Consider the following 27,526-nt stretch of genomic DNA (forward strand, 5'->3'; position numbering starts at 1 on the left):
CACTCTACTCCTTAAGTTGGTCTACTTCCTCGTCTAAGTAAGGTGGCATATAATTTATTATCTAACCCAGTATTGTGAGTGATAGGGACAGCAGGTACAAATGAAGACTGTCCTTGGCTATCCAGAAATTTAGTCACACTGCATATAAGGCCAGCATCATTTGCGGGAATGGAAATCCTTTCTTCATTTTAATATCTCTCAAGCTGAGTTATACTGTTTTTCTAATTTATTTTTCCAAATTATATATTTGGAATCCTTTATATGTGAGGACACACACACACACAGTCAGTATTTTAATAGCTACTAAACTCAGTCATTAAAAAAATTATTGCCACTCTTCATATTCCTCATTGAGGATGATCTCAACAGAATGTATTTTCCGAATGGCCCCATGTCTAATCTAAGGCTCATATGACAGTCATTTGCCTGTTTGTTCGCAGATTCTGCACACACCCCAACCTGCCTCACTTCCTCTTCTTTTCACTATTTGTTAAGTGGGATGACTTCCTCATTCTACAAGTACCAGATAATCTTGTGCACTATTTGGCAGGAAACAGGAAGAGTCCAAAGGGTTTTCCTTCCTCTCTCTGAAGTCTCAGATAATGCTATATAGCCCTCTTTGATGCTCCAAATTTCTGTACTTTCTTCATGACCCTTACCTTCAGATACAGCCAGATGACCCCTTCTTCACAGCATTAGTACCTCCTGTCTCATTACCTTGCAGAGCAGCAGTTGGTACTGGAGCTATTAATTGGGCTCTGCCATCCAACCCTAAAATGCGTAACAGCTTCCTATTGTATTTGCCTCATCTTTAAAAAAATTTCCTGCCACCAAACTTGAAATTAGTTTCTTATTTTAAATTTCCTTCATCTGTCCAATGTGCTGTTTTTCTGAATATATTCTAATAAACCAAGATTCAATCTAGTATTAAACTAACTGGCCCTTTCTAATAATTCTCATTCTGGTATACATAAGTCTAAAGTGACTCTCAGGATTCCTATCCCCAAGTGTACATGCCCTGTATAATCACCTCTTTTTAAATATGGATGAGGTTTGTGTATATAATGCAATATCACATCTACGATTAGCTTATGTTAAGTGGCAAAAGGCATTTTGCAGACGTAATTAAGCTCCTTAGTCAGTTGACGACTGAGTTTAAGAAAGATCCAAGTAGCACGTAGTGAACTGTTTGTGGAGAATGACAGAATCTAACATCAGATAGTCTTAGTACAACCACAGGCATTGCATTGTGCCAACACCTGACTAATATTAGAAAAAGACTCAGATAAGAACTCCAGTCTGCATGACACATTGATTTCAGCCCCAGGAGACCTAAACAAATGACTCAGCTACAATGAAATTTGATCCAGACTGACTGAAACTGTGGTGTAATATATGGGTGTTATTTTAGGTCATTAAGATCGTACTAATATGTGATACATCAATAGGAAATTAATTTACTCATCTTTATTTTTATCTGTTCTTACAGCCTTACGTATATTAATCTAGTATGATACTTCGCCTAAAGTATCTACCTAATTTATGACTACACCTAGCAATTATATATTTTACATTGATTTTTAAAAGTTTTCCCCTTAGGCCGGGCGCAGTGGCTCATGTTTGTAATCCCAGCACTTTGGGAGGCCGAGGCAGGTGGATCACGAGGTCAGGAGATCGAGACCACGGTGAAACCCCGTCTCTACTAAAAATACAAAAAATTAGCCGGGCGTGGTGGCGGGCGCCTGTAGTCCCAGCTACTCGGAGAGGCTGAGGCAGGAGAATGGCGTGAACCCGGGAGGCGGAGCTTGCAGTGAGCCAAGATCGCGCCACTGCACCCCAGCCTGGGTGACAGAGCAAGACTCTGTCTCAAAAAAAAAAAAAAAAAAAAAAAAAAACAGTTTTCCCCTTACAAGCCTTTGCAAATTTGGTAAAGACATCCTGAGGGTGTGTGGGGTTTTCCCTCATTGCTTTATTCTGGACTCTACCTAAAATGTATCATTTACTAATTCATTATCTCCTCTGGAGGAGTCATTCTAATCTGCTCTCAAAATCTGGATTCTCATCCTATCTTTGATTCTACTGCATCCAGTCACCATTTCTGGCATATTGAAAATGTTTCTCTCTTTTGGAATGCTGTCTTTAAGATCAAGCATTTGGGAGCACTCCCTTTTCTCTTTTATTAGTATGTATCCTGATTTAGACATCTTTTTCATTATAATCATTGTCAGGATTATTGATTAAAATGCTTCTTTTTATTGTGTTCTATTTTCTTTTTTATTATTATACTTTAAGTTTTAGGGTACATATGCACAACGTGCGTGTTTGTTACATATGTATACACGTGCCATGTTGGTGTGCTGGACCCATTAACTCCTCATTTAACATTAGGTATATCTCCTAATGCTGTCCCTCCCCCCTCCCCCCACCCCACAACAGGCCCGGTGTGTGATGTTCTCCTTCCTGTGTCCATGTGTTCTCATTGTTCAATTCCCACCTATGAGTGAGAACATGCGGTGTTTGGTTTTTTGTCCTGTGATAGTTTGCTGAGAATGATGGTTTCCAGCTTCATCCATGTCCCTACAAAGGACATGAACTCATCATTTTTTATGGCTGCATAGTATTCCATGGTGTATATGTGCCACATTTTCTTAATCCAGTCTATCATTGATGGACATTTGGGTTGGTTCCAAGTCTTTGCTATTGTGAATAGTGCCACAATAAACATACGTGTGCATGTGTCTTTATAGCAGCATGATTTATAATCCTTTGGGTATATACGCAGTAATGGGATGGCTGGGTCAAATGGTATTTCTAGTTCTAGATCCCTGAGGAATCACCACACTGACTTCCACAATGGTTGAACTAGTTTACAGTCCCACCAACAGTGTAAAAGTGTTCCTATTTCTCCACATCCTCTCCAGCACCTGTTGTTTCCTGACTTTTTAATGATGGCCATTCTAACTGGTGTGAGATGGTATCTCATTGTGGTTTTGATTTGCATTTCTCTGATGGCCAGTGATGATGAGCATTTTTTCATGTGTTTTTTGGCTGCATAAATGTCTTCTTTTGAGAAGTGTCTGTTCATATCCTTTGCTCACTTTTTGATGGGATTGTTTGTTTTTTTCTTGTAGATTTAAGTTCATTGCAGATTCTGGATATTAACCCTTTGTCAGATGAGTAGGTTGTGAAAATTTTCTACCTTTTGTAGGTTGCTGTTCACTCTGATGTTAGTTTCTTTTGCTGTGCAGAAGCTCTTTAATTAGATCCCATTTGTCAATTTTGGCTTTTGTTGCCATTGCTTTTGGTGTTTTAGACATGAAGTCCTTGCCCATGCCTATGTCCTGAATGGTATTGCCTAGGTTTTCTTCTAGGGTTTTTATGGTTTTAGGTCTTACATTTAAGTCTTTAATCCATCTTGAATTAATTTTTGTGTAAGGGGTAAGGAAGTGATCCAGTTTCAGCTTTCTACATGTGGCTAGCCAGTTTTCCCAGCACCATTGATTAAATAGGGAATCCTTTCCCCATTGCTTGTTTTTGTCAAGTTTGTCAAAGATCAGATGGTTGTAGATATGCGGCATTATTTCTGAGGCCTCTGTTCTGTTCCATTGGTCTATATCTCTGTTTTGGTACTGGTACCATGCTGTTTTGGTTACTGTAACCTTGTAGTATAGTGTGAAGTCAGGTAGCATGATGCCTCCAGCTTTGTTCTTTTGGTTTAGGATTGACTTGGCAATGTGGGCTCTTTTTTGGTTCCATATGAACTTTAAAGTAGTTTTTTCCAATTCTGTGAAGAAAGTCATTGGGAGCTTGATGGGGATGGCATTGAATCTATAAATTACCTTGGGCAGTATGGCCATTTTTATGATATTGATTCTTCCTACCCATGAGCCATGGAATGTTCTGCCATTTGTTTGTATCCTCTTTTATTTCACTGAGCTCTATTTTCATTATTCTATTTTTTCTTTTCTGATAGTATGACTAACTAAACAAATCATTTCAGTTCTCACTTGATTTAATTACCTTGACAATCTTGATTCTCAGAATCAGGCTCTTCCAGGCACAAACTAGCTTTCTTGCTTGCTTTCTTGGTTTTTCCCTTCTTAGCATTGTTTACAATAATTTCACTGAATTATTTCATAACTTAAACCGAATGACAGAATATTATCTTCATTATAATAACATCTACCTATATGTGTTGCTTTGTTATAAAATCTATCATTTTACCATTCCTATCTCTGAAATCTGAAGCCAGTTCAAAGCTCCTGAATGCATCAAACCTTGTGATGACAAAGTGGCTCTCAAGATGCTATGTCCAAACAATAAAATTATAAAAGAGAAGTGCCTACTTTTGTCCTTCAGTGTAATTAAAAGAATTTGAAGTAGCAAATTGAAAATAATGAATTTAGCATATGTAGCACTTAGCTAACTCTGCAGTTTGAAATCTTGGCACAGCTGAAAACACAGTGAAAACATGTTTTGTTCCTTTCATCAGTCGAAAGTCATTTCAACACTTTTTTCAAGACTCCAGATTAATGATCTTTTCCTTAACCTTAACCTGCAAACAACAGCCCAAGTGTTGAATCTATTCTCCAGATCAAGACACAAAACCCACACATTAAGATATCACTTGTTCCCCCAACTATCAGGTAGCCTATCTTTTAAGGCCTTCAACTACTGTCATGCATGGCTTAATGATGAGGGATAAGTTCTTAAAAATGGGTCCTTAGGAATCACTTAGGAATCATTGTCATTGTGCAAATATGATGTGGTGTACTTACACAGATATAGATGGTATAGTCTACTATACACTTAAGCTATATGGCATAGCCTATTGCTCCTAGGCTGCAAGCCTGTCCAGTGTGTTGGCGTACTGAATATTGTAGATAATTGTAACAAAATGGTAAGTACCTGTATTAGTCCATTTACACGCTGCTCTAAAGACATACCCGAGACTGGGTAATTTATAAAGAAGAAAAGTTTAATTCACTCACAGTTCCACATGGTTGGGGAAGCCTCAGGAAAATTACAATCATGGGAAAAGGGAAGAGGCACATCTTACATGGCAGCAGGCAAGAGTTACGAAATGAGCAAAGCGGGAAGGGTCACTTATAAAAGCATTAGATCTTGTGGGAACTCACTTACTATCATGAGAAGAGCATGGGGGAAACACCTCTGTTATCCAATCATCTCCTATCAGGTCTTGCCCTGGACACCTGCGGATTACGGCAACTACAATTTGGATGAGATTTCGGTGGGGGCACAGAGCCAAACCATATCAGTACCTATGTAGCTAAACATTTCCAAACATTTCAAAAGTGCAGTTAACATATGATATCAAACATGATTCCCCTTTATAAGACACATACCATAAATGGAGCTCACAGAACTGGAAGTTGCACTGGGTGAATCAGTGAGTGAGTGGTGAGTGAATGTAAAGGCCTAGGACGTTCCTGTACACTACTGCAGGCTTTATAAACATTGCACACTTAGGACACACTAAATTGATAAAGAATGTTTTTCTCTCTTTAATGGTAAATTAACATTAGCTTACCCTAACTTTTTAACTTTACAAAGCCTAATATTTTAAAAACCCTTTTGACTCTTGTAATAACACAACTTAAAACAGAAACACATTGTCCATCTATATCAAAATATTTTCTTCTATCCTGATTCTATAAGCATTTTTTCTATTTTTAGAATATTCCATATTTTTACTTTTTATTAATATATATTTTTGTTAAAATCTAAGACACAAGCACACACATTAGCCTAGGTCTACACGGGGTTGGAACCCTCAGCGTAACTTTTCTCCAACTCCACATCTTGTCTCACTAGAAGGTCTTCAGGAGCAATAATACACATGGAGCTATAATCTCCTATAATAAAAAATGCCTCCTTCTGGAATACCTAATAAAGGACCTGCATGAGGCTGTTTTATAATTAACTTATTTTTTAAAAGTAGAAAAAGTACATTCTAAAATAACAAAAAAAGTATAGTAAATACATAAGCCAGTAACAGTGTCATTCATTATTAAGTATTATATGCTATACATAATTATATGCGCTGGACTTCTATATGACTGGCAGTGTAGTAAGTTTGTTTACACCAGCATCACCACAAACATGTAAATAATGTGTTGTGCTACAACATTACAAGGCCTGTGTCATCACTAAGCAATAGGAATTTTTCAGCTCCATTATAATCTTGTGAGACTACTGTTGTATATGCAGTCCATCATTGGCCAAAATGTCATTACGTGGCACATGACTGTATTCAAAAACCATTCAACATCTGTAACTACTACCTGTAGCTATCTGTCAAACAGAAGTGGCGAGTGTGTGTATCCTTGCCTTGTTCCAGATCTTAGGGAAAGAGCCTTCACGTTTTCAATGTAGAGTGTGGTGTTAGCTGTGGACTTGTCATAGGTGGCCTATACTCTTTTGAGGAATATTCCTTTTATACTTAATTTGTTGAAGATTTTAATCATAAAAGTATATTTAATTGAAAAATGCTTTAATGGCAAAGCAAGTGAATTAATTTTCATATGTTGAATTAACTTTGCATTCCAAGATAAATCCCACTTGTTCATGGTGAATGAGCCTATTAATGCACTGTTGAATGCAGTTTGCTAGTATTTTCTTGAGGATTTTTCATCTGTGTTCATTAGTAATATTGGATTTTATTTTCCTATTCTTTTAGTGTCTTTGTCTGGCTTCAGTATCAGAGTGATGCTGACCTCATCAAATGCATTTAAAAATATTACCTCTTCTTCAATTTGTTTGGAAGAGTTTGAGAAGGAGTGGTATGAATTTTTTTTTAAATGTTGGATAGAATTCTGCCATGAAGCCTTCTGGTCCTGGGCTTTTCTTTGAAGAAAAATTTTTTGTTACCGATTTAATCTCTTTACTTGTTATTTGTCTGTTCCGATTTCCAATTTCTTTGAGGTTCAGTCTAGGTAGGCTATATGTTTATAGGAATTTATCCATTATTTTTAGGTTGCCCAATTTCCTGGCATGTAATTGTTTGTGGTAGTTTCTTATGATCTTTTGTATTTGTGTAGTGGCAATATCTTCTCTTTCTTTTTTTATTTTATTTATTTGAGTCTTCATTTATTTGAGCCTAGCCAAGGGTTTGTCAATTTTGTTTAGCTTTTCAAAATCCAACTCATTTTCGTTTATTTTTTCTATTTTTTTCTAGTCTCTATTTCATTTATTTCTGCTCTGATTTTTATTTCCTTCCGTCTGTTAACTTTGAGCTTAACTTGTTCTTTTTCTCTAGTTTCTTGAGATACAATGTTAAATTGTTTGCAGTCTTTCTTTTTTGATGCAGGTGTTCTTTGCTCTAAACTTTCCTTTAAGAAATAATTTTGCTGAATCTTACAAGTTGTTATATGTTGTATTTCCACTTCTGTTTCCTTAAAATATTTTTAAATTTCTTCTTTGACCCAATAGTTGTTCAGAAAAAAGTTGTTTAATTTCCACATGTGTTAATTTTCCATGGTTTCTTCTGTTATTAATTTCTAATTTCATACAATTGTGGTTTAAAAAGGTACTTGATGTGATTTCAGTCTTCTTAAATTTGTTAAGTCTTGTTTGGGGCCTAACCTGATCTATCTCAGAGAAGGTTTTCTGTGTACTAGAGAAGAATATGTATTCTGTTGCTGTTGGGTGGAGTGTTCTATATATGACTGTTAGGTCTATTTGGTCTAAAGTATAGTTCAAGTCCAAATTTTCTGTCCTCATTTTCTGTCTAGATGATCTGGGCAATATTAAAAATGGGATAATAAAATTTCCTATTATGATTTCCTTGCAGTCTACATCTCCCTTTGAATCTCTTAATGTTACTTGTAATATGTGCTGTGATGTTGAGTTCATGCATATTTTAAATTGTTATATTTTCATGAAGAAATGACCCCTTTTACTATATAATAAGCTTCATTATCTGTTTTTAAAGTTTTTGACCTAAAGGCTATTTGTCCAAAATGAGTATAGCCCCAAGACTGCTGAGATTACAGGCACAAATCACTGCAGTTGGCCCTGGAATTTTTAATTTAATAATTTTAGGCCATGGTTGATGACAGGTAACTCAAACCACAGAGAGAGAAACCACTGATTGGCATGAGGGGGCAGGAGACTTATGTAGTATTTTATGGTGGCCAGTTTTTCTCTTTCAGGATTTTGAATGTATCATCTCACTCTTTTCTGGCCTGCAGGATTTTTGCTGAGAAATTTACTGATAGTCTTATGGGTTTTTAAAATATGTGACAATTTGCTTTTTCTTTGTTGCTTTCAATATTTTTGTCTTTAAGTTTTGACAACTTGAGTTGTCAGTGTGTTTTTGTGTGAATCTCTTTGGATTTATTTTATTTGGTGTCCTTTGGGCTTTCTAATTCTGACTTTCTATTTTCTTCACTAGTCTTGGATAATTGTCTGCTATTATTTCTTAGAATATGTGTTCAATCTTTTTCTCTCTTCCTTCTGGCATGTGAATAATGCATAAGGTTTTCCAATTGACGTCATCCATAAGTCTCTTCAGCTATCTTCTCTTCCTTTTTTTTTATTTTTTCCTCCTCGAATTTTTTCTAATGTCTTTGAGTTCACTAATCTTTTTTCTTGCTTGATCTAGTCTGCTCTCAAACCCCTCTATTGAGTTTTTAGTTCAGTTATAGTATTCTTCAGATCTGTGATTTCTGTTTGATACTTTAAAATACTTTGTATCTCTTTGTTAACATTCTCAGTTTGTTTTTGCATTGCTTTTTTGACATTGGCCAACAACTTTATAAACATCACCTTGAATTCCCTGTTGGGTAAAATCGCCTCTTCATTTTACTCAGCTCAATTACTGGAGATGGATTTTGTGGTTTTATTTGGAATATATTTCCAAATTTCTTCATTTTTCTTGACTGTGTTGGTATGCATTAGTTAACACAACTACCTCTCCTAGTCTTGTCAGACTGGCCTCATGAAGTAGAAAGATTTCACTAATCTGTCCAGCTAGAGACTTTAATGAGTCTCTCAACTCTTTGCTTGTTCAGACTACTGTCTTTGTTTAAGGTGATCTCCTAGAGCTTAGGAAGTACCATGTTTGTAAGGATACTGAAACAAATAAGGTACAAGCCAGACTCTCTAGATAAATATGGAAATGTTGGGATGTTAGATGTGTATTCTAGTTCCTTCTATCTTTATGAAGATAGCTTTTTTCATCAAGATGAAAAAAAAAATTAGTGAACACAAAGACATTAGAAAAAAGTCCAATTTGAGAAGGAAGATAGTGAAGCTGACTGAAGATGCTTATTTCCCCTTCTTTCTGCACTAAGCTGGGGAGAGGATCTTTGGAAAATGCCTGGTACTCACTTTCAGGATGCTCTGATCATGTGGGGATAGCTGCTGGAAGAGGGCTCATTGTATATCCAAATCTTTGTTCTTTTGTGGCTTAGGGCCACTTGGAAATGCAAACCTCTATTGACCCCAGAGCTAAGTCATGAAGGAGATAATTCCTTGGGTGGGAACTATAGACATAGTAGTATTGGATGCATGACAACACTCCTTCTAGGAAGAATGTGTAGGTCTGGTTTTATCACCTGGGGAAGCCAGAGAGAATGCTTGTGCAATGCCAAGCTCTGGCCATGGGTGCTGAATGACTATTGTTTGTTTGCCCCGTTAGCTCCCCGAAGCAAGTTTCTTAGAAGCCAAGATAACAAGTAGCCACTGGAAGTGTGTGCCATAATCCCCTTCCCGAGAGGAAATCAGAGCTACAAGTTTCCACCCCTTTTCTGCATTGCCACAAGGGATTGCAGTCATTGGAAGTGTTCACACACTCATCATTTAAAACCATCTGTTTTGTCATATTGGGATACTTACATGTGTCTAGGCCCTTCTGTCCAGAGCTAAGAGGTTTAGGATGGAGTTCTTTGATGGGTAGCTATAAAAGTTGGGGCATAAACCCCTTTTGGGGATAAACTGGGTGCTGCATTTTTAAACTCCATTTCTGCACTGCTAGTAGGGTTTGAAGCCCCTGAAAGTACTTGGGCACCTATACAAAACTACTGCTTTTTTTCCTGTGGTCTATAGACACTCATGTGTGTCTAATTCCCTCTGCTGATGAATTAAGCAATAAACAGTGGGAGATCTTCGGTGTAGGACAATGTATGTGAAGTCCAAGTCCTCCTCTCAACAGGGAGAAGACGGATGTTGGGAATTATTTACCCTATTTTATGGTACAGTGCCCGGGGCAAGCTCTGTGCCTGAGTGTGCCTCAGCTTTTCTTCCCTGTCATATGTGGATATTTTTCCAGTTGTCCGTTGGTTAAAATCTCTCAGCTAGACTCTGACTCTCCCTCAGAGGAGACTGATCCATGAACACATATTTATTTGGTGCTTTAGTGGATGGAGGGAGAGTCAGGGGCTTCCTATTTTCCCACATTGCTGATGTCACCTCTGAAAGTATAATGTTTTAAGGCTTTTTCATCATAGGTAAAGCAGTGAAATATTATTTGAAAGTAAATTTTGTTAAAGCTGTCAATTTCAAATTCTAGATCTAGCTGTCACCTTAAATGAAGAAAAGTGAAGAGCTAATAAGCCACTAGTGGAGATAAAATGAACATCCTTTAAAGATAGGAATATTAATGTACATACACAAAAAGAAAATTCTTTAAAAAACACATGAAACAATAAAAATCAAATAGGAAGATATGATATTGCAACCAAATGAAATTTTAATTGCATTAAATTAAATAAAAATAAATAAATAAAAATATTAAATACATAAATATAAACAAATAAAATATGAATATATCAAAGTCAAAGCTTATCAAGTTGGATAAAAAGGCAAGATTCAACTATGTGATCATCAAAAGAAGTCCACTTTATATTTTAGGAGATAGGTAAGTTAAAGAGTAAAATAAATACATCATTTCAACAAGCTCCAAGTGAAAAGAAGAGTGGCTATATCAATATCAGACAAAGTAGATTTTAAAATGATCAATAAATGTAATCCAACATATAAACAGAACCAAAGACAAAAACTACATGATTACCTCAATAGATGCAGGAAAGGCCTTTGACAAAATTCAACAATGCTTCAGGCTAAAAACTCTCAATAGATTAGGTATTGATGGGACGTATCTCAAAATAATAAGAGCTATCTATGACAAACCCACAGCCAATACCATACTGAATGGGCAAAAACTGGAAACATCCCCTTTGAAAACTGGCACAAGACAGGGATGCCCTCCCTCACCAATCCTATTCAACACAGTGTTGGAAGTTCTGGCCAGGGCAATTAGGCAGGAGAAGGAAATAAAGGGTATTCAACTAGGAAAAGAGGAAGTCAAGTTGTCCCTGTTTGCAGATGACATGATTGTATATCTAGAAAACCCCACTGTCTCAGCCCAAAATCTCCTTAAGCTGATAAGCAACTTCAGCAAAGTCTCAGGATACAAAATCAATGTACAAAAATCACAAGCATTCTTGTACACCAATCACAGACAAACAGAGAGCCAAATCATGAGTGAACTCCCATTTACAATCGCTTCAAAGAGAATAAAATACCAAGGAATCCAACTTACAAGGGATGTGAAGGACCTCTTCAAGGAGAACTACAAACCACTGCTCAATGAAATAAAAGAGGATACAAACAAATGGAAGAACATTCCATGCTCATGGGTTGGAAGAATCAATATTGTGAAAATGGCCACACTGCCCAAGGTAATTTATAGATTCAATGCCATCCCCATCAAGCTACCAATGACTTTCTTCACAGAATTGGAAAAAACTACTTTAAAGTTCATATGGAACCAAAAAAGAGCCTGCATCGCCTAGTCAGTCCTAAGCCTAAAGAACAAAGCTGGAGGCACATGCTACCTGACTCCAAACTATACTACAAAGCTACAGTAACCAAAACAGCATAGTACGGGTACCAAAACAGAGATATAGATCAATGGAACAGAACAGAGCCCTCAGAAATAATGCCACATATCTACAACTATCTGATCTTTGACAAGCCTGACAAAAACAAGCAATGGGGAAAGGATTCCCTATTTAATAAATGGTGCTGGGAAAACTGGCTAGTCATATGTAGAAAGCTGAAACTGGATCCCTTCCTTACACCTTACACAAAAATTAATTCAAGACAGATTAAAGACTTACATGTTAGACCTAAAACCATAAAAACCCTAGAAGAAAACCTAGGCAATACCATTCAAGACATAGGCAGGGGCAAGGACTTCATGTCTAAAACACCAAAAGCAATGGCAACAAAAGCCAAAATTGACGAATGGGATCTAATTAAACCAAAGAGCTTCTGCACAGCAAAAGAAACTACCATCAGAGTGAACAGACAACCTACAAAATGGGAGAAAATTTTCACAACCTACTCATCTGACAAAGGGCTAATATCCAGAGTCTACAATAAACTCAAACAAATTTACAAGAAAAAAAAACCCCATCAAAAAGTGGGTGAAGGACATGAACAGACACTTCTCAAAAGAAGACATTTATGCAGCCAACAGACACATGAAAAAATGCTCATCATCACTGGCCATCAGAGAAATGCAAATCAAAACCACAATGAAATACCATCTCACACCAGTTAGAATGGCGATCATTAAAAAGTCAGGAAACAACAGGTGCTGGAGAGGATGTGGAGAAATAGGAACACTTTTACACTGTTGAGGGGACTGTAAACTAGTTCAACCATTGTGGAAGTCAGTGTGGCGATTCCTCAGGGATCTAGAACTAGAAATACCATTTGACCCAGCCATCCAATTACTGGGTATATATCCTAAGGACTATAAATCATGCTGCTATAAAGACACATACACACATATGTTTATTGCAGCACTATTCACAATAGCAAAGACTTGGAACCAACCCAGATGTCCAACAACGATAGACTGGATTAAGAAAATGTGGCACATATACACCATGGAATACTATGCAGCCATAAAAAATGATGAGTTCATGTCCTTTGCAGGGACATGGATGAAGCTGGAAACCATCATTCTCAGCAAACTATCGCAAGGACAAAAAACCAAACACCGCATGTTCTCACTCATTGGTGGGAATTGCATAGGGATAGCATTAGGAGATACACCTAATGCTAAATGAGGAGTTAATGGGTGCAGCACACCAACATGGCACATGGATACATATGTAACAAACCTGCACATTGTGCACATGTACCCTAAAACTTAAAGTACAATAATAAAAAAAAAAGAAGAAGAAATGCAATTCAAATAAGAACAGAAGAAAACAAGGGAAAATATTAATATTAGGTTTCTCTTGTTTTTTCCTAATAACTTTTTTGGGGGAGGAGGGAATAAAAATTGATTTCATAATCTGAAAAAAAAAAATAAAATAAAATAAAATGAGAACTATTACTAGAGACAAAGAGAGTTAATTGGTAGTGACAAAACTTTACCAAAAATTTACTAAAACAACAACAACATAATAAATAATCATATTTTTTTTCTTTAAAAGACCAGGGAGTAAATATTTTAGTTTTTTTGTTCCATAATTCTCTAACTACTCAGCCTACCACTTTAACCTGAAAGAAGCCATAGATAATACATTAGTAAATCGCCATGGCTTTGTTCCAAAATTTCTTTATTGACTACATAAGCACAGTCAACAAGCATATGAAAAAATGCTCAACATTATTAATCATTAGAGAAATGCAAATCAAAACCAAATGAGATACCACCTCACACCAGTCAGAATGGCTATTACTAAAGAGCCAAAAAATAATAGGTGCTGGCAAGGCTGCAGAGAAAAGGGAATTCTTACTCACTACCAGTGGGAATGTATATTAGTTTAGCCACTGTGGAAAGCAGTTTGGCAATTTCTCAAAGAACTTAAAACAGAACTACCATTTGGCCCAGCAATCCAATTATTGGTTATATACCCAAAAGAATATAACTTGTTCTACTATAAAGAACAATCATAGTTTATTACAGAACTATTCACAATAGCAATGACATGGAATCAACCTAGACGCCCACCAATGGTAGACTGAATAAAGAAAATGTGGTACATATACACCGTGGAATACTATGCAGCCATAAAATAATAAGATCATGTCCTTTGCAACATCATGGATGGAGCTGGAGATCATTACCCTAAACAAACTAATGCCAGAACAGAAAACAAATACATGTTTTCACTTATAAATGCGAGCTAAACATTGAGGACACATGGACACAAAGAAGGGAAAAATGGACACTGAGGCTTACTTGAGAATGGAGAGTGAGCAGAGGGTGAAGGTAAAAAAACTGTCTATTGGGTACTATGCTTATAATACCTGGGTGCTAAAATAATCTGTACACCAAACCCTGGTGGCATGTAATTTACCTATAAAACAAACCTGCACATATATCCCTGAACTCAAAATAAAAAAAAACCTTTATTTATAAAAATAGTGGTGAGCCATATTTGGCTTAGAGGCCATAGCTTGTTGTTCCCTGTCATAGACCAATCATTAGGCCTATGGATTAGGTCAGTTATGTGCCTAGTAATTACAATCAGTGACAGGTGAAAGGTAGAGACATCTGAGAAATAATAATGCCTTGGAACATTCCCATCAGTTACAATTATCAGCAGGGACATTGCAATTAGAAAAGGGTGTTAATAAGCCACTCAGTAGATAGTCATATCAAAGGAAAAATGTATCTTTAAACAGAATAACAGGAGGTATTTGTATTTGTATAATGGAATTATGTTTTCATAGTGGCCATTATATTTTTCTACAATTATACAATATTTTGTATGATATATAAATCCAGATACAAAACACAAATATTTACATAAACATAGTGTTATTTAGAATGTCATCATTTGAAATTGGAAATATTAAAACTAAACTCCTCCATATAAAGGAGAGTAGTTAGTGAAAATGGCAGATGCATCCATTTCATATGGCAGTGTCATCAGTAAAACAATTTATGGTGGATGCCAGTTTGAATGCCTCATATTTCAAACTTATTTTTCATTTCAGGAATATACCAATGTTTCAACTTTAGTGAAAGGCAAGCAGTGCTTCTTTCTGAATGACTAAATGTTATTTGACAGTATTATACAACTCTGTGGATTTCATAATAGGCTTATTATATTGAAAAGGTATATTATATTCTTTTCCTAACTTAGTTAAAGATTAAATTTCAATATGATCTTTATACATTTATTTTCATAACACTTAGCAATAGATTAGATAATATATAGTCCATAAATATTGCCTTTCATAAAATCTCTCAAACTGAGCATAAAATAAAATCTTCAAGATATTAAAAAAACTCAAAATAGTGAATATTCTTACCAGGAGACAGCACTGAGAAAAAAAAACATAAAAGGAATAATATGAATATGATAAGATAAAGTAGAAATTTAAAAAAACTAAAACAGAAGAGATAAATGAGAAGAGATTCAAAACAACAACAACATGTTGAAAGTTTTATTTCTTTTCTTTCAGATGGAATCTGATATTTATTGTGGAAGTTTCACCTCTAAAATTATGTTCTATAAATACAATCTAGAGATGACTTTGGGTAAATTGGCCCTATCTTTACGTTGCTCAAAATGTTATTTTGCATAGTGTATTCCTTTGAATTTTTTAAACAAAGTTTGTTAGATTACAAGTAGATAGTATATGCATTGATTTTTTAAAATCACCTGGATGTTGAAAGGAAGCTCTAAGAGAAGCAACAAGTCTATCATTTCCATCATAATAAAGCTTATAAATTTAGATGTTATATTGTAAAATGTTCTCTTAAATATAAATATCTTCTGGAAAGTAACAATTTAAACTATTATTTGCCAATAAAATCTTAGTAGTATAACTAACTTATTGGAATTTGAACATTTATTTTTTAGTTTAACTTTTATTTATTTATTTATTTATTTATTTATTTATTTATTTACTTCTGAGACAGTGTCTCACTGTCGCCCAGGCTGGAGTGCCATAGTGCAATCCCTGTTCAGGGCAGCCTTGACCTCCTGAGTTCAAATAGTCCTCCCACCTCAGCCTCCCAAGTAGCTGGGACTGCAGATACAGGCCACCACGTCTGGCTAATTTTTCTGTAGAGATGGGTTTTGTCACATTGCCCAGAATGGTCTCGAGCTTCTGGGCTCAAGCATTCTGCCTCCCTTGGCTTCCCAAAGTGCTGGTATTGCAGGCGTGAGCCACCCTGCCTGGCCTGAACATATTTTACCAAGTAAGAAAGCTTATAAAGTCCATGGCCAGAGACTATAAAGAACGTCTGGGAAGATCTGACGACAGGGCATTGGGACTAAGTGGGGAAGAGCAGTAGGAGCATCAGCATCATGTTTCTGGTGGTGGTAAGTGAGCAGAGGTGCCATGATTAGAAGATATCAGAGGAAGGGACGTATGAAGGTATCATAAAGTTGATATGTAGTTTTAGTAGAGATGGGGTTTCACCATGTTGGTCAGGCTAATCTCAACTTCTGACCTCAAGCGATCCGCCTGCCTCAGCCTCCAAAAGTGTTGGGATTACATACGTGAGCCACTGAATGTGGTGGTGGGCACCTGTAATCCCAGCTACTCTTGAGGTTGAGGCAGGAGAATCAGTTGAACCTGGGAGGCAGGGGTTGCAATGAGCTGAGGTCAGGCCACTGCACTCCAGCCTAGGTGACAAGGTTAGACTCTGTCTCAAAAAAAAAAAAAAATGTTGATATGTAGATAAAACTGTAAAGAGTAAGATGAAGTATGTCTTCCAATTTACCTAGTGCTAAATAACAATTTAGAAGTTTTTTAAAATAATAAATATATTTAATCATTGGACATTTGTATTTTGGGGTGTGTTTCAGTTCCTCCACTAAAGTAAGGTAAAAGATCACACTTTTCGATAGTTTGCTGAGAATGATGGGGCACATGTATACATATGTAACTAACCTGCACGTTGTGCACATGTACCCTAAAACTTAAAGTATAATTAAAAAATCACACTTTTCATATTTCTAGATATAGTCAAATATGCTTCAGATAGTTTTGGTTTAGGCATTCCAAACACGGTCATTTTATGTGCACACTAACCCTTAGGGATTTCCTAAGATGAGGACCCACTGGACAAAATGATGGTGTATTCGTAAATGACTGGTTCAGTTGAGGTGGACAAGTCAACTGTTAGCATCTAACTCCTACACAACATGCTTGTTCATTGACACATTTATTGCATCTCTCAAATGTAAGCCTTAATTGTCAGTTGCCAGGTGGCTACCAAACCTCTTGGATGCTACCTAAGATTGGACCTAGATTTCTGTTCCTCACCAAGCCATCACTCTGTTCTCCAAGTATCTTGAAAATCTTATCTCCCTCCAAGCATCAGGCCATTCTCACTTCTCCTTATTACACAGAAGCTCCCAGTATTTCCGCTCTTTTTTAAAAAATCTTAATTGTTAATTGGTGTGTGACCATCTTGAAATCAAACAAGTATAATTAGATATAAATCAAGATTTATTGATGAAAAAGAATGCATTTTAGTTCTTCATGTAACATTTTCCAGTTGCAAATTATATTTGTCCATACCATGGTCTGCTCCCTCCTAGGAGTTCTCATTCTTTGTTGAAGATGAAGTAGCTAGAAAACATTGATCTCTCTCCCATTCTCCAGCTTGTCAGTCTTACTTAACCCACTAACCTTCCAACACCCACCAGACTCATATCAGCGTTTATTTTCTGTTTATAATGGGACCACCTCAGATAGCTTTTCTGGCTTGCAATTTAAATATATGCATTTGTAAATGAAGTCATCAGCCGTTTCTTTTATGTGATTAGCTCATACTACATTTATAAAATTATAAAAATAATGTTATAATTTCTTAACAGAGTTTGTATAACAATAATGTTATAATTTCTCAACATAGAGTATGTTTTTGATTATAGCGAGTGTAGAGTAAATGCTGTTTAGTAGTAAATGTCAATCGTTAAAGGCATTCCTCACATAAATTTCAATAACCACTGCAATTCTTAAAATATACTAGTGAAATCACCTTAATGTGAGTTTTTCAGAAAATGAATGTTTTAGGGAAATTATATACATTTTTTATCTAGTACAGGGAAATTAAAATGTTAATATAGACCAAGGACTATGATATAAACCTAGAAATATATAAATGTGGAGAGAACCAGACAATATATGTAACTATATTTAATATTATAAAAAAGTTATAGCAAATAATTTTGAGGTTAAGAAATTCCTACAAAACAACTGCTAAAACAAAATCAAAGGCTGTTGAAACCAATACTGAGTGATTCTGATGTTGAGAGATGTCAAGTCTTCCCAGTTATATAATCTTCAAAATAGAAACAAAAGTACAAATGTAAAGCAACTCAATTTTTCTCATGTTTATAATTTTACAAACTATAAAATGTGATAAGACAAATACATTCAAATTTTTACTAATAATATAACTACTAGCAATCTAGTTAAAATATGTTTTATTTTTGCAAATTATTTCTTACATTATTTGAAATCTCAATTATACTGCCTGTGTTATTTCTATAATTAGAAAATGCTTTAGATTATGTTCTTTTTTTAAAAATTTTATTATTATACTTTAGGTTTTAGGGTTACATGTGCACAATGTGCAGGTTTGTTACATATGTATCCATGTGCCATGTTGGTTTGCTGCACCCATTAACTGGTCATTTAGCATTAGGTATATCTCCTAATGCTGTCCCTCCCCCCTCCCCCCACCCCACAACAGTCTCCGGAGTGTGATGTTCCCCTTCCTGTGTCCATGAGTTCTCATTGTTCAATTCCCACCTATGAGTGAGAACGTGCGGTCTTTGGTTTTTTTATATACTACCTACAGAATTCTGAAATTATATTTTTCAAAACTATAAAAATGTGGAGAAAAACCTGACAACTTGTGAAAATATGTTGTCACTTTTCAGAGATGACTTATAAAATTACAATACCTTCTAAGGTACAAATATAAGTTAGAAATTAGTTAAATGTATCTTTGAGAATGGTGTGACTCTTCCTCATGTTAATATTTACTGATCTCACTGGGATAAAATTAAGTAGAATTTTAATTAATATAACACTCCACAGCAAGCCAGAAAGACACTGTAAATTTCAATAGAGTTATAAATGCTACTATCTCAAGGAACTTTTATTATAAATCAGTATAACGTAAACAGATTATTCATATTACGTAACATTAGGTATTTTCAACAAAAAACTCAAGTACTGGGGATATTTCTTATTTGAAATTGTTTCTATAGAATAAACTGCCTAACAGCAATTTATGATATAGAATGCTTATGATACTCCAAACCATTCAGATACTCTTGGGTTACATAAATAAAGTGTTCAATTAGTTAGTTAGCAAATGTTTATAGTGCTATATGTTTTCATTTTGTTCACCAGAAAAATAGTGGCGTTATATTAAAAAAAACTACTATTTACAGTGTACTGGGAATTTTAATGTTTGTGATTTATGTACTGTTACTACAAAATAATAACAGTGTGAAAACTTTTGATGTGAGTTTAATGACGTAGCCTATAATTTATTATTATTATTATTATTATTATTATTATTATTGAGACAAACTCTAACTCTGTTGCCCTGGCTGAATGCAGTGGCACAATCATAGCTCACTGCAGCCTCGCCCTCCTGGGGTCAAGCAATCCTCCCATCTCAGCCTCCCAAGTAACTGGGACTACAGGCATGTGTCACAATGCCTGGATAATTTTTTATATTTTTGTAGAGATGAGGTCTTGTTGTGTGGCCCAGGATAGTCTCAAATCCCTGGACTCAAGTGTTCCTTCTGCTTTGGTCTTCCAAAATGCTTGGATTACAGGTGTAAGTTACTATGCCTGTAACTTGTTACTATGCCTGACCCAATTTTTAATTATATCATGATATTTTATCATATATATGCTCAGACGAGGAATGCAATTAAACTTATATCCTTATGTATTTAGCTTCTTAAAATTACCTGGCAGGCTTTGTAGTTACATGGATTCATGCCAACAATTTGTAAGTTAGACCCTTTACATCTCAGTTCACTGTTTCGCAAAATCAGAATAAAAAAAGCCTGCAATCTCCTTTAGCTGGAGTGAGGGATAGATTGAGTTGATGCATGTAAATAACCTGTTGACTGTTTGATATCTGATATTTGGTAAATGATCGCTCACTTCCAGATTTAATTCTTAGGCATTTGTAAGCTTATCAACTGACATTCCTCCGCAGTTTTTCTCAAAGTCAGCCTGTGTCATTTAATATTCTGTGCAATTGTTGTTTCTTTATCTTTTTAAAATTTTCCACTTTATTGAACAGCTGTTTCCTTGAAATGGAAGGCTTTTATATTCTACCTGGCTCATGCCCTACACACATCGATGTCCTTCGCATCTTTGTATACACACTCTAAAATGAAGGTCCATCTTTTTCCAGAAGACAACTCTTGTTGCTCAAGTTGATTATATATATAAATATACGTAATGTATATATATATATGTATACATATATACAATGAGGTGTGTATATATATGTGTGTGTGTATAGATATATACACACACACATACACACACACCTCTTCACATATTTTACAAAAATTCATTTTTATTTCATGTTTGGGATCTTTACCTTGTAAAATTACTTGTATCTATCCTACTGATAGATCCAGGCTTTTGAAGGTAATATACACATTTAATTCATGTTTGTATTATTCTGTCACCATTTTTAAAACTGTTAATATATGTTCTACTCAAATGTTATGGATAGAATTAACTCTACACATACCACAAAATCAACATAAATGATAAACAATAATTAACATTAATCTACTAAGTGTAGTTTCTGGAAAGATGGCAGGTAGTATCCATCTCTATGGCTTCCATTCTCAATTTTCATCCAAATATTACCTGTATCTCCTGTGCTTGGTCACTACAGAGGCAAATAGCCAAGTAATATCCAAAGCATGTGAAAGTCAGGAGGTCTTAAGAAATGTACTTAGTCTGTTCATATTTTTGTTTTATTTTTTATTTTTATTTATTGATTCATTAAGTGTTAAAACAGACACTTAATGTTGGTACCAAAACAGACATAAAGACCAATGGGACAAAACAGAGACCTCAGAAATACCACACATTCACAACCATCTGATCTTTGACAAACCTGATGAAAACAAGCAATGGGGAAAGGATTTCCTACTCAATAACTGGTGCTGGGAAAACTGGCTAGCCATATGCAGGAAACTGAAATTGGACCCCTTCCTTACACCTTATACCAAAATTAACTCAAGGTGGATTTAAGACCTAAATGTAAAGCACAAAACCATAAAAACCTTAGAAGAAAACCAAGTCAATACCATTCAGGATATAGGCAAAGACTTCGTGATGAAAACGCCAAAAGCAATTGCAACAAAAACCAAAATTGACAAATGGGATCTAATTAAACTAAAGAGCTTCTGCACAGGAAAAGAAACTATCGTTAGTAAACAGGCAACCTACAGAATGGGAGAAAAAATTTGCAATCTACTCATCTGACAAAGGTCTAATACACAGAATTTACAAGGAACATAAACAAATTTACAAGAAAATAAGCAAAAAAACCCATCAAAAAGTGGGCAAAGGATATGAACAGATACTTCTCAAAAGAAGACATTTATGCAACCAAGAAATATATTTTTAAAAGCTCAACATCACTGATGATTAGAGAAAGGCAAATATTTCTGTACCATGCTTCTGGAATTCTGCATGATGCTTTCTTTTCTTTAATTGTAATACAGGGTTTTTATTTTTGGTAATTTTCAATGGGCTAGTTTTTTAAGATAATTACATAATATATAATTAATGCACAGTCATAGCATATTGATATCAACATAATATATTTTAAACAATATATGGCAGATATGAATATTTAATGTAAACCTAAACCATATTTATATATCCATCAATATGGACATATAGACCAGCGGGACAGAATAGAGAGCCCAGAAATAAATCCATGTGTATACAATAAAGAAAAACTGACTAGCGTGCCAAGAACACACAAAGGGAAAAGGATAGCTTCTTCAACAAATAGTGTCAGGAAAGCTGGATATTCATACGCAAAAGAATAAAATTGTATCTTTACCTTATACCATAAGCAAAAATCAACTCAAAATAGATGAAAGACTTAAACATAAAACCTGAAGTGGCAAAACTTTTATAGGAAAAAAACATAAGGGAAAATCTTGTTTTGGGTCTTAGCAAAGATTTTTTGGATATAACACCAAAAGTGTAGTCAACAAAAGCAAAAATAGATGTTGAACCACATCGAAATAAAAAGCCTGCACAGCAAGGGAAACAGACAACAAAACGAAAAAGCAACCTGTGGAGTGTAATAAATTATTTGCACATATATCTGCTAAGGGATTAATGTCCAAAATATATAAGGAACTCATACAACTTACTAGTAAAATAATAATAATATACCAATTTAAAAATGTACAAAGGATTTGAGCAGACATTCTCCAAAGAAAACATAAAAATGGCCAACAGGTATATGAATAAATGAATAGGTGCTCAACGTCATTCATTATCAGATAAATGCAAATAAAAACTAGAATGAGCAGCTCACACCTACTAAGATTGCTGTTATCAAGCGTGCGCGCACACACACACACAGAGTGAGAGAGAGAGAGAGGGGGAGAGAGAGAGACATAACAAATGTTAGCAAGGATGTGGAGAAATTGGAACCTTATATGCTGCTGTTGGGAATACAAAATGGTGCAATAGCTACAGAAAACAGAATGGAGATTCCTCAAAAAATTAGAAATAGATCATACATGTTTTGTCCTTTCCACTTTTGAGCTTGTGAGTGAAAATGAGGGTCTGCTGATCAGAGAAATTCCCGTCTAATCCACAGAATGAGAAATGGAAACTTATTAGACAGTTCTGCACATCTCCAAGCATTTAATGGATAGCCACCACACAAATGAACATTTACTAAATGAATGAACAAAGGAAAAACTAAAACAAACAAACAAAAGCAGAACAGGCAGCTCTTTATACTCCAACTGCTGGGAAAAACAAAAACTAACGTGAATAAAATATATTGAGAACACATAAACTGATCATTACACATTTCATGCCTGTATCAAAACAAGCAGGCCTGTGCCTCAGAAATGTACACAACTATTATATACCCATAATGATTTTAAAAAACATTCAAAAATAAACTGGCAAGTATATAGACACACACAAATCAAATATATGAACATAAAAGACATTCTGTAACAAGCAAAAAATAAATTTGTAAGAAAACATTGCATTTATACCACAATAACTCAGTAGATTATTTGAAGTATAACAGTATAGTATATACATGTAATAACTTATGATATCAAGTAGAAAAATATGTATCACAGGAAATAGTAAAACAAAACAAAAAAGAGGCAACTTTAATAATCAATTTTGTGTGTTTCTACATATTTTAAAACATTTATTTACATGTTATTTTTTAAAGCTTTGTTTTTGTTTTTCTTTCTCTTTCATTCATCATTACACTCGTACTGTACCACATTGTCAATCGAATGTTGTCTTCAAATTATTAAAGTATACAGTATAAATTTCTGTGCAGGATAGTCTTAATGTAATGATTTGAGTTATGAATATCTTAATAGCAGACGTACTTATTTCAAATTAATATCCTTTTGTATTCTTTGATGATTGATTATTATCCATCTTGCCTGAAATTTGAAGCATTTTTCCTCATTATTTTACTCTTTCATATAAAAAGACCAACTTTAAAGATGCTAAATAACTTCTAATATAAAAATCACAAAACCAAATATTAGAACAAGTTTTTATTTTTCACAAGACTATGTTAACATTTTAATAATTAAACCATACTTTTTGGCTGTGAATACTGATTTACTTGAATTTGAAAAAATATAAACCTATAATGTTGGAAATCTGAACTATGCTTCCCATTTCCTAATTTTAATGCTAGATTTTGATTTTTGGTACCTTTCCACGAGCCAGTTTTAAGGTAATTACATAAATAATCTATGCACATTCATAGCACATGGTTAGCAACGTGGTAGATTTTTAAACAATATATGGCATGTATAAATATTTAATGTTCTGCATATATCATATTTACATATGCCTTAAAATACTTACTTTTACTAATCTAGAAACAGGCATTATTACCAAGAATTAACTTCGATTTAGATAACTCTAAATTATGCTAAATCAAGCAACTCTTTTGGCACAACTAAAAGACCTAGGGTCTTTTAGTTTTACTTTTAAAAAAGTGCTACAACACATATTGATTGAACACCCAATGGGTCAGCTTTTGACATGGTGATGGAATAAAATGTGAAACTGCATTCCACCCATTCAGTTAGATGATAGGGAGGCTCGTTCTATAAGTGATTTAACAAAGTATTCTTACCTCTATAGCCAAAATAATGTAAAGACTGGTGGAAGTCTTAAGGGTTCAAAGACCTTTTTGTAAGATCAATGTCAATTTTCAGGACATTTGATGCCACTCTGAGGTTTTATCACACCCAGCACACAGCCAATAAAGCATCCATTTAAAAAGTTATTAACAGCAGTTTACTTTATCATTGTCTCAGCCCATTGCTTCCAAATTCCAAATACAAATGGGTATATCTTCACATAATTAATAGTCCGTTAAGAAAATTTTACTAAAGAATTATTTTACACGAATTCTGCTTTACCTATAGAATATAGAAATAATTTAAAGCCTCTTTTAGAACCACATTTTTTTCTTATAAGCTGGTTAATAAGTCACCATAATTAGATAAGTTTAAGCCATGGGTATAAATCATCTCTGAAAATTTTAGAGTGGCTCAAATGTAGTAGAGTGAATATTTTAAACATTATGATTCTTAAATGCAAAGAAAGTAAAATTAAATTTTATGAAAACATTTATTTCTGCTTCTCATAAACTGCTACCATTCTACGTAGTATGTGGTTAGCATGTGGGAGAGTGTAGGAATGTAGTGTAGCAACCTAAACTTGCTAATGCATGCTATTGAACTCTTTTCAAGTTTCAAGCAAGTGCTTACAGCTAAACACTTATTCTACATGAAGTTCAACTCTGTCTCATTCTATTGTCTCCTTCCTTTTTAAGATTGGGTCCAGATATCTAGCAAAACTAGTCATATAATTTTGGAGATGGTATTGGATTTCAGCTTATCTTTGTTATGGAGTGGCTGGTATCAGTAGGAGTATTTAAAACTACACAATATACAATAAAAAGCATATTCATTTAACATGATGCAAATAAGATCTTTTATGTACAGAATTGACAGAAGTTGATGATTCCTATGCTTTTGTAATGTCACAATATTATTTTATAAGAACTTACAGAATAAGTTGAATGCTTAAGCTTTGTTTAGCTTGACTTTAGTTAAGTACCAAAGCCAAGCTATTTATTTGAAGTAATATCTGCAGTCATGAAATCATTATATTGTGTCGATATTAAAAAATGTGACTTTTTAAACTTTATATCCAAGTAATTCATCAAATGAAAATAATATATTTTCTTATAATATTCAATAATAAACCAATCTTATTATGGTTTCATTCATCTGTATTAATTCTTAAAATCACAAATATTTGTCCATATTATTTTATCTCTGAAGGTGGCAGTTTGAAAAAATGGTACAAAAATTTTTCACAGTCTTCCCTTGAGAGGTAGAGTCTGTATCCTCTCCTCTTCATCTGGACAATATTATGAATGTTTTAGATAATAAAATATGGCAGAATTTATGACGACTGCCACCCAAGGCAAGGTCAGAAAAGACTATGCATCTTCTCCTGGATTCCTGTGGAATGATCACTTTCATAGAAGGCTTCCTCCTGAAACCCAGTCATCATGATGTAAATAAGCCACTTGGAAGTCAACACACTCCAATTTCTGAACTGTGTCAGCCCAGAGAGATATGAGAGCAAATAATCTATCTGGAAATTGAATTCCTCATCCTCATTTTTCCAGCCCCACTCAAACCTCTGGAGTCATCATCAGATATTTGAGTCAATCCCTGTAATTGTGTCTTTCCAGATGAGATCTCAAACATTATGCAAAAAAGATAAGTCACCTCTGCTATATTATGTCTAAACTTTTGATAAACAAAATATTGAGACTAGTAAAACTGCTATTTTGTGCTACTAATTTTGAGTAGTTTATTATGCAACAATAGCAACCAGAAAACTGTATCTTTTAATTTGAATTAAAATCTGTATAATATTATAGGGTATGGAACTTTTTTATTAAAGCAGCAGTTTTTCCTTTTCATTTAAAAACAATGGTAAAAAATAGTTTAAATTATTTAAGCCAGTGTATGTAAAATATAATTTTAACATTTAATATAATAAATACTATGATATTTCATGAGAGGATTTCAAAAGTTTGTGGAAAATGGAATTAAATAATAATAAACTTTATTTCTCAATATATGCTCTGTCAAGTGCAAGACACTTTTATAAGCGATAATACCAGCCATTGATACCAGCCATTTAGTCCATGACTAAAGAACAGAAGGTGCTAGGATTTTAATCATGTCCATACAGTCATTTTTACATTATAAACTGAAGAAAAATGGGTGCCCTTTAAAGATTGTTAAAAACTTTCTAAAAATATTTCTCTTTGGAAATGAGGTCTCACTCTGTCACCCAGGCCAGAGTGCTGTGACATGATCATATCTCACTTCAGCCTCAAACTCCTGGGCTGAAACAAGAGGACTATAGGCATGCACCACCAAGCCCTGCTCCAAACGTCTCTTTATATAGGTATAATATGAGCATCGTTTCATACAAGTATAGATCTGCCTCATTCTATAATTATATAAGTGTATCATAATGTTACAGTCCAGTCACAGCACACTGAATATACCTTATTATTAAGTCTTCTATTACCATCTTTAATTATCAGTCCATCAGTCCACTTTTGTGCCTGATTTATAGATCCCAATCCCAGTTATGTTTTTATTCATATTACATGGTACAAATAGGTAATCAACTCTTATGGGATAGTCCTGACTTCAGGTTTTCTGTCATATATTTACCATAATTGCTACTCAAGCCACATGTTCGAATTTTATGGTTATAGTCAAAACAAGTTTTAAATTTCAATTTGGCTTTTTTCCTCACCATTTTGTATTATATATTTTTAAATAACACTTTGGCCAAATGTTTTAACTTACTTGCTTCCAAGTTTATGTGCTTTTTGAAAGATAGCATTTTATGGAATGCTGCTAGAGGATTAATCTACTGTCCCCTATTTTTGTCCCCATAATTGCACTTTGGCTGTGTGGTAGAGCATGGGATAGGCAAGCACGTATAACTGTGACTACTTCTGGGGTAAAGGAGGGGCTAAGGTGAATTTTCAGTAGCCCTTGTCACCTTCCTTTCACTACCTACCATAGCTTGCAAAAAGAAGTTTCAGTTTAGCATCCTAGCTCTGAAGCTCATTGGTTGACCAAGCAAATCAAATTTGATGTAGAAACATATGAAAGACTAAGAGAAAATATGGAAAGTTGTACCCAACTTC

Source organism: Nomascus leucogenys, chromosome 21, assembly GCF_006542625.1.
Source record: "Nomascus leucogenys isolate Asia chromosome 21, Asia_NLE_v1, whole genome shotgun sequence".
Classification (NCBI taxonomy): domain Eukaryota; kingdom Metazoa; phylum Chordata; class Mammalia; order Primates; family Hylobatidae; genus Nomascus; species Nomascus leucogenys.